Genomic DNA, 9,022 nt, shown 5'->3' on the forward strand with positions numbered 1-9,022 from the left:
GCATGCGCGTGTGTGTGTGTGTGTTTTCCAAAAGTCCAAAATTAACTCTAGTTTTCCTCCCCTTGCCTGTGGCATAGCCTAGGGATGGGAATTGAAAACCAGTTCCACTCGAGAACCGGTTCTAAGTTTTACGATCCAACGATATTGTTATGAACACAAAATAAGATATTTTGGAGAATGTTAGTAACAGAAGAGTTCTGGTTATCAATGACTTCCACTGAGACATTCCTCAAAATGTATGTTCTACAGAAGAAAGAAAGTCATACAGGTTTGGGATGAGAGTCAGGAAACTAAGATTAGAAACGTACATCTTTAAATCGTTATTCATTGAAAATCTTGATGTAACGAGGTAAGTTGTTGTGGGAAGGAGGAGGCGGGAACCGGCGGACAATCAACACATTTAATAACATAAAATAAAACAAATACAAAATGAAAGTATAAGCCAGCAGCCCCTCGCGGACGACTGCTGGCCACACAAAACAGAAACAAAACACAACATAAAAGCCAGGCCTGGCCTCTCTCGATCTCCACTGTCGTCGCTCCTCTGTGAGAGATACGGGACCGTGCGTCTCACAGGTGTCGCTCATCAGCAATCACGCCGGCCTCGCGCCGCTCTCTCACAGCCCTCAGCCTCGTCCTGCTCGCCACACTTGTGATGCAGCAGTCTTTGCCGTATTTGAGACAAGCAGTGATGTCCAATTTATCAATGTTTTTTTGTATTATTATTATTTTAACATAAACTGAAGCACAATAATAATACAATAATATTAAATCGAACAACCCTGAGGCAAACATTACCTCTACACAGGGGGGTGAGTGAACCGATGTGTCCCGAGCGCACTTGACGCTGAATACAAGCATCGATTTCCTGAGGGCTCCGTGGAGGAGCGATTCTCGCTCGTCCCTCCACGGGGGGGATAGCCCTGCTGTTTTTGTCTCGTTTTCGACCCTGAAGCGGAGGACCGGCAGGGAAAAAACGAAAAACGATTTTTGATGTGCAGAAGGAACACTGCATGTGAAACACGGTCTGAGTGGTAGGCTGAATTAAAATATCTAACTTCCTTAAAGTCGGATAATATTTCATAATTTTAATTTCTTAAAATTAAATGCAGCCATAATTACCAGAGAATACTGTTTTGTGTTATATGATCTCGTAATACACGCTGCCTCGGCAAACGCGAGATTCGAGTCATTACAATATATTTGGCTTTCATCCCTCAAGAAGAAAGTCAATAGGTGCGAGGCTGAAACAGCCGACAGCGCACAGATATACGCGTCGAGATATTTCTCAATGACTGCCAGCACCCTCAGGAGCTGACTGTGAATGTCTCGCACCCAAACAGTATTATTATTTCACAGATCGCGTGTGTACCCTTCATTGCAGACCCGTACTCTACGCGCTGCCTCGGCAAACACGAGATTCGAGTCGTTCACAATATATTTGGTTTTCATCTCTCGAGAAGAAAATCAACGGGCGCGAGGCTGAAACACCCGAAAACGCACGGCTGTGCGCGTCGAGATATTTCTCAATGAACACAGCCAGCACCCTCAGGAGCTGACTGTTCATGCCTCGCACACACACAGAATCTTAATGCAAAGTAGACCCGTAATCTACGCGCTGCCTCGGCAAACGCGAGATCCGAGCCACTAGATTCTGTATTGCAATGTACGACCTTTAATCTACGCGCTGCCTCGACAACGCGAGATCAAGTCACAGAGTCTTTATTGCAGAGTAGACCCGTAATCAACGCGCTGCCTCGGCAAACGCGAGACCCGAGCCACTATAGATTCTGTATTGCAATGCAGACCTTTAATCTGCGCGCTGCCTCGACAACGCGAGATCCCATTCACAGAATCTTTATTGCAGAGTAGACCCGTAATCAACGCGCTGCCTCGGCAAACGCGAGATCCGAGCCACTATAGATTCTATATTGCAATTCTTATGGGACAAACAACACCAAATAAGACAGACAGTTTGACACAGAGCGCTTTAGCTGAAGAGCAAAAAAGCTATTGTTTGTATTTGCCAGCGTACCTTTGCATCTTCCGGTTATGCCGTCATCTACTACGTCATGACGCAGCACCAATCAGGATTGGACAGATTTCATTCATGCTTCAGATGCGTTACGCTAGGGGCGTTCCCAAAGTGTCATAACGATGACGCAGTTCGAGTTCCCTCGTAGGCAAGTGCAGTGAGTTTGCTTCTTTCTTCTCTGAGAAAATCAATAATATCAGAAAGGTGATCAGCTCATCCTTGAGTTGCTCTGGGGTCAGGCAGATCAGACCACAAAAGTAGTTACTATGTCTGTTTTCGAAGAAATTTAAGGCAAAATTTTGGAAGAAACCGTACAGCACCTTAAAACATCAACCTGCGCCCTTGACGCACTTCCCACATCTTTTTTCAAAAGTGTGTTAAACAGCTTAGAAGCAGATCTCCTAGAAGTGGTAAATACCTCACTTATCTCTGGGAGTTTTCCAAACTCCCTGAAAACTGCAGTTGTCAAGCCCCTCCTGAAAAAGAGGATAAGACCATCTTAAGCAACTATAGACCGATCTCAAATCTTCCTTTCATAGGCAAGATCATTGAAAAAGTTGTCTTCAATCAGGTGAACAAATTCTTAAGCTTGAATTGATACTTGGACAATTTTCAATCTGGTTTCCGATCGCATCACAGCACAGAGACAGCGCTCATAAAGATAATTAACGATATTTGCTTATACTGATTCAGGCAAATTATCAGTACTGGTACTACTCGACCTCAGTGCTGCATTTGACACTGTCGATCACGACATACTTCTTGACAGGCTTGAAAACTGGGTGGGGCTTTCTGGGATAGTCCTAAAATGGTTCAGGTCATACTTAGAAGGGAGAGGTTATTATGTGAGTATAGGAGACCATAAGTCTGAGTGGACATCCATGACATGCGGAGTCCCCCAAGGCTCAATTCTTGCGCCACTCCTGTTCAACCTGTATATGCTCCCAATGAGCCAAATAATGAGAAAGAACCAAATTGCTTACCACAGCTATGCAGACGACACACCCCAGGTAGCATGTAATCATTGAAACAATGTTGACTCAGTGTTGATGTGTCAATGCTAATTGCATTGAATTAACGTTACAAAGTAATGTTGCTTTAGTATCACTCTTGCACCCTCAGTTAATGTTGAAATAATGTTGGGAACTCAACCAAAAATCAATGGTAATAGTATTGATTCAACATTACAAAGTGATATTTTATCAACATCACTTTTGAACCCTCCGTTAATGTTGAAACTATGTTGAACAAAAAAATCAATGGTAATGCTATTGAATCAACATTACACTATAAATGATTCTACATCACTGATGCTGAATCAATATTGAAATTAACAAAAATAATCAATGGTAATATTGTTGAATCAACGTTACACTATGATTGATTCTACATCACTGATGCTGAATCAATATTGAAATTAACAAAAACAATCAATGGTAATATTGTTGAATAAACGTTACACTATGATGTTGATTCTAAATACATTTTGTTGAAACACTGAAAATACAACTGAAAAGGAATGTCAAACAATGTTGCCATCTGATGTACCAAGTTAATGTTGAAACAACATTAATATTTCAATCACACTTCAATGGTGCGTCAACAAATTCCTGACCATTTCAAAATTTGGCGAAAACCTTTTAAAATATAAATGACATCTTTCCAGCAGTTGAGTCAATTTATTTTATTCAATCAATGACAAAAAATATATTAAAATATAATTTCTTTTTTTTTAAAAGAAAGGGGGAGAAATAGGACAAAAGCATTTCAACCTTTAAAAATAAAATTGGCTTCAGAAGTCTGATGTCATAACATTTTAAAAATCTGTCTTGCATCAGACTACTGCCTCTTTTCCTTTGGGTTCTCTGAAATCTGAAAAAAGAAAGCATGATTTTACTCAAGAATGAGTCAATTCAGTTGTCATATGATTAACTTTTTTTTTTAAAGTCACTGAAAACAAAATATTCTAACTACGGTTATAGTATCGTTAAATTCTGTTTATTTAATTTATTTATTTCTATTAATGCTTCAATATCAAAAGAAAGCACTATGGCAGGGGTGTCCGATTTTATCTCCAGTCCTAATTAAACACATATGAGGCAGCTAATCAAGGTCATCAGATCAATGAACACTTCCAGGTGCTGGAGCTAAACTCTTCATGAAGAGGAACAAACACCTCTGAGCTATAGCCATTAACTACATCTCAGTTCATTTTCTGTGAAACTACAGCATTCAAATAACACGTTTATCTTGTAGATTAAGGCCTTGTCCACACGGACACGGGTATTTTTATAACCAGAGTTTTTACAGCGTTTTAAAAAAAAATTCCGTCCACACATGCTCGGTCTCCGTCTACATGAAAACGCGAAAACACGCTATCAAGCACGGTCAAGAGCATGCCACGCCAGCAGGCGGCGATATAAACCTTAACCGTAAAGCCACGTTGGCCAATCAGAAGCGCAAATCTGATATCAAACACAGCGGTTAACGGCGCACACTATGACGTCGCAAGGCAAAAACCCCGGTTTCACTGTCTACACGACAACACTGTAACTGGCGTTTCTGAAAGTCCTCACCCTGGCAGGGGTTTTCAAAAATGTTCGTTTCAGTGCGTTTTCGTGTGGACGAACGGCCGAACCGTGTAAAAAAAGTCACGGTTATAAAAATACCCGTGTCCGTGTGGACAGGTCCTAAAAGATCTTAGGTTTTTTCAATGAAAATTTCTTTAAATAGATAGTCATCATTTACTCACCATCAAGTTGTTCCAAACCTGTATGAGTTTCTTTCTTCTTTTGAACACAAAATAAGATATTTTAACCAGAAAGTTGACGGTGGCCATTGATTTCCATAGTAGGAAATAAATACCATGGAATTTATAATGTGAATAATGAATAATGGTCTGGTTGCCAACATTATTCACTCTATCTTCTTTTGTGTGCAGCAGAAGAAAGAAACTCATACAGGTTTGGAACAACTTGAGGGTAAATAAATTATGACATAATTTTAATTTCAGGCTGAACTATCCATTTGAAGCTGCAGATTCACCTTGTCCCGAATCTCTTTAAATATCACAAAATAGCCATATCAGTCACTTTCTTAATAAACACAAGATGTTTTTTTGATATTGTGTTTGTGGAAACAAGCTAAACTGAATGGAAATTAGTTATTTCTCAAATTTAATACAGATTCAGGAATATGACTGATTACCTGATTAAGCAGTGATAAGATACAGGATATCATCAAGTCCCAGGTCAGGTGATTATGCTGTCAACAACAACTCAGTGTATGATCAATGTCAGCATTATCAGGAGGGTGCTTCTCTTTTTTTTTTATTGTCTATCTTCATCTGCCTTCATTACTACTAAAGGAGCAATGTGCTCTGCATGCAAGCACTGATGGATACAAGACATGGGCTATGTTAACATTCTTGCTCATGTTCATGTGTCTTGCACCTTAAAGGAACACTCCGACTTTTTGGGACTTTAGCCTATTCACCTTATCCCCCAGAGTTAGATAAGTCCATACCTTTTTCATCTCCGTGCGTGCTGTAAGTCTGTTTGACGCACCGAGAGCGCGCGCCGCGCTTTTGGCTCCGGCTCAGTTTCACAAGCCCGCAAATGGCGGCGATCTGAACCCGGAGGCCATTCGCCCCCTAGCGGCTCACATAGCTGCGTGGGAAACTATCCCAGGGATTTCAGAATGGGTTCTGAGCACAATAAGCAGGGCTATAGACTTCAATTCATTCTCCGTCCCCGCGCTTTCGAGCCCGGACCACGATGATAGTGAATGCGGAAGTAGCACACCTACTTCACGCAGAAATAGCAAAGCAGCTGTGCAAAGGGGCTATAGAAAAGGTGCCGCCTTCTCTGAGCGAGTCAGGCTTTTACAGCCGTTATTTTCTCGTACCCAAGAAGGACGGAGCCTTCAGACCTATCCTAGATCTGAGACATTTGAACAAAGTGCTTGTGAAAAGACCGTTCAAAATGCTTACGACCAGGAAAATCCTCGCGCACGTTCGCCCGAGGGACTGGTTTATTTCTCTAGATCTGAAGGATGCCTATTTTCAGATTCAGATAATACCCCGTCACAGGCAATTTTTGAGATTCGCCTTCGACGGTCAGGTATATCAATACACCGTCCTGCCGTTCGGCCTGTCTCTAGCACCCCGTACATTTACGAAGTGTATGGACGCGGCGCTCGCCCCCCTGAGAAGTCAGGGGCTGCGAATAATGAACTATCTGGACGATTGGCTGATTTTGGCACAGTCAGAGACAGAGCTGTTATGTCACAGAACAGTGCTTCTCAGTCACCTGGAAAGCTTGGGTCTCACGGTCAACTGGACCAAGAGCTCATTACTACCCAGCCAGTCAATTTCCTTTTTAGGAATAGAACTGGACTCTGTGACCATGTCGGCTCGTCTATCGGCACAGCGCGCGCTCCGTGTTCGCCACCTAGCCGCGTCGTTCCAGAAGGACAGCTCCAACACTGGTTGAATGCTCGCCCGTCCCGCCGGGCTTGGGTTTCTGGCGGTCAGAAAATCAGAGTGACTCAGACCTGCATAGCGGCTCTGCAGCCCTGGTTAGTGGCCGACTGGTACCAGCTGGGAGTGATGATGGGAACCATCTCTTATCGGAAAGTCATTTCGACAGACGCGTCCAACTGGGGTTGGGGCGCGCTGTTCGAGGGCAGACCGGTCTTCGGCCAGTGGTCAGACCAAGAGGGGTGTTTTCACATAAACTGTCTGGAGATGATAGCGGTCGAGAATGCGCTGAAGCGCTTCCTCCCGTTCATACAGGACCAACATGTTCTTGTCCGCTCGGACAACATGTCTGTGGTATCCTATGTAAACCGTCAGGGCGGTGTCAGATCCAGAAATCTCTGCAATCTGACGGAACGCCTCCTTATTTGGTCTCAGATGCACCTGCGCTCGCTGAGGGCGGCGCACGTGCCTGGCCATTTGAACGACGGCCCAGACAAACTGTCCAGGGACAACGTTCCCCCAGGGGAATGGTCCCTGCGCCCCCAAACGGTCCAGAAACTGTGGCGCCTATTCGGCAGGGCGGAAGTCGACCTATTTGCGTCAAAAGACAACGCTCAATGCCCGACGTTCTTCTCGAAGGACGAGGACGCGCTGGCCCAGGTTTGGCCCAGCCTCCGGCTATATGCTTCCCTCCGGTCTCTCTGTTACCACAGGTGATCAAGAGAATCAGGGAAACTCCCAACTCGGTGCTCCTCATAGCCCCGCGTTGGGAGAATCAGATTTGGTTCCTGGAGCATACAGCTCCGTGGCCGATTCCGTGGCCGATTCCGGTGAGGGCAGATCTCCTCTCTCAGGCTCGCGGCACGATCTGGCATCCCCATCCAGAGCCCTAGTCTCTGCACGCATGGTTGATCAACGGGTACTCGTTGCCCTGCCAGAAGGAGTAATGAACACGATCGCGCAGTCTAGAGCCCCTTCCACGAGAAGGCTCTACGCGTCTAAATGGTCGGTGTTCTCTGGATGGTGCACCGACAGAGGTTTGGACCCACGGACATGCGGGGTGGCGCATCTGCTCTCCTTCCTACAAGAGCTGTTGGATAAGGGAAGGTCCCCATCCACGCTCAAAGTATACGTGGCGGCCGTGGCAGCGTTCGCAGAATCGACGCACGGGCAGTCATTAGGAAGACATGAGTTGGTCATCCGCTTCCTTAGAGGAGCTAGGAGGATGAACCCGCCGCGCCCCCCGTCGGTTCCCATGTGGGATCTTTCACTGGTCCTAGAGGCCCTGAAAGCTTTTCCCATGGAACCACTAAACTCCGTGGGGTTGAAATATCTATCACTGAAAACCGTCTTTCTGACTGCACTGTCGTCAGTAAAACGCGTGGGGGACCTGCATGCGCTGTCTGTCAGCGCATCGTGTCTTGAGTTCAGGCCGAATGACTCTAAAAGTCATCCTCAGACCTAGACATGGCTTTGTTCCTAAAGTGATGGGCACTCCGTTCAGAGCGCAAGTTATCTCGTTGTCAGCTCTGCCAGCATCTGACAGCGAAAGTGATGTGAACCTCCTCTGCCCTGTCAGAGCGCTGAGGTTTTACATTACGCGCTCCGCCTCATTCAGGCGTTCGGAACAGCTGTTTGTTTCGTTCGGTGGGCGCACCAAAGGTCTCGCCTCCTCGAAACAGAGCCTGTCCAGATGGATAGTGGACGCTATAGCAGCCGCTTACGCGTCAAAAGGTCTGCAATGCCCTCTGGGCATCAGGGCTCATTCCACGAGAGGCGTGGCCTCTTAGTGGGCATGGTCCAGTGGAATTTCTATCCATGACATATGTGTAGCGGCGGGCTGGAGCTCCCCGTCTACCTCTGTCAGGTTTTATAACCTAGAAGTTCCTGCCTTGCAGGCTAAACTGTTGTCAGTTTAAAGGAGAGGTGTATTCTGCCCAGACCTCCTGCTCAGATCACTCTCACATGACTCAGCTCTCCTGGTTGAGCTGCACTAAGTAGGGTATGTGCCATGTGCCTATACAGACCGGCGCGCTGCTCTGTATTCCCTATGTGTGCTTATGTACAAGTGATGGCCCGCGTGGCTGGCCACCTTATTCTCCACCCTATAGGGTTCCCCTGAAAGTTCGGGGTCTCATGGTGGATGCTTGGCGCGCACGGCATTGACAAAGTGTTCCCGTAGCGTAAGCTAAACTTACGCAATACGAGAGAACCTCTCGTAAGAGAACGATACTCGGTTACTAACGTAACCTCGGTTCTCTCTAGAGAGGGAACGAGTATTGCGTAACCGGCCGTGCTCGCGCCACGAGCGACTTCGCTTCAGTGGTCGAAAAACCAGGGAAGTCAGCCTACAGCCCCTTCTTTTATACGCTAAGCCACACCCATTCTGGCGGGCTGTGACGCTATGAAGGCGCGAGCGCCCTTCATTGGGCGTGACGTCACGCGGGGCTCACTGGTAGGCTGCAGCAGATGCCAGCAGGGCAGCCAATGAGCACGCGAGATGGCCT

The sequence above is a fragment of the Rhinichthys klamathensis genome, unplaced genomic scaffold (assembly GCF_029890125.1).
Source record: "Rhinichthys klamathensis goyatoka isolate OS25496 unplaced genomic scaffold, OSU_Roscu_1.1 h1tg000301l_1, whole genome shotgun sequence".
Classification (NCBI taxonomy): domain Eukaryota; kingdom Metazoa; phylum Chordata; class Actinopteri; order Cypriniformes; family Leuciscidae; genus Rhinichthys; species Rhinichthys klamathensis.